The sequence below is a fragment of the Myotis davidii genome, unplaced genomic scaffold (genome assembly GCF_000327345.1).
Source record: "Myotis davidii unplaced genomic scaffold, ASM32734v1 scaffold172, whole genome shotgun sequence".
In the NCBI taxonomy this organism is placed as follows: domain Eukaryota; kingdom Metazoa; phylum Chordata; class Mammalia; order Chiroptera; family Vespertilionidae; genus Myotis; species Myotis davidii.
Window position 1 is genome coordinate 2,583,132 of NW_006284343.1, and position 680 is coordinate 2,583,811.

Consider the following 680-nt stretch of genomic DNA (forward strand, 5'->3'; position numbering starts at 1 on the left):
CCGACTTCCGACCGGGAAGCCCTCACCCCCTCGTGGGTTCCACGGGCTCCCAGCCCGACGTTAGCGGGAAACGCCAGGGGTCTCCCTCGCCTGACAGCGCGGCTTTCTCCCTGACGTTTCCTGACGTTCTTCTTAGCACAGGTTTCTCACGTTGACATCGTCCCGCCAGCCGTTCATTGCAGTTCATTGCTCATACCAGCCTTCCCCACCCAGCCCCCAAGTAGCGAGGCCACCCGTTGCTGGAGGGCCGTCCCGGACTCCGGCATCAGGCCGCCCCCTGTAACGGCGGCACATTCCCGTCAGTGCGCTCAGGTCATTCCCACCCGGTGAGCCCCAGCGCTCCCTCCTCCGACCGCTAATTAGACCTGCGGTGGAAGGACGCAGCCCCCGAGCACACCCTCAGGTTGGAGCAGCGTGTTGTGTTCTGTGTTTGGAGGACAGTGCTGACTTAGGGACAGCGACAGCTTGAAAAGAAAAGGGCGGGAGGGCGAGAAAGGTAAACGAGAAATTTGTCCTTAAAAACCTGGGAGGAGAACCTTACAGCGACATGCAAGGAGAAACTGCCAAAGTACCATGGAGCTCCATGTTGGAAGTTTTTAATATAACCCGGGTTTTAGAGGAAGTCAGGTCAGTAGGCTGGGCTCACACAATAGAAGGCTGGGGCGGGCCGGTGTAGCTCA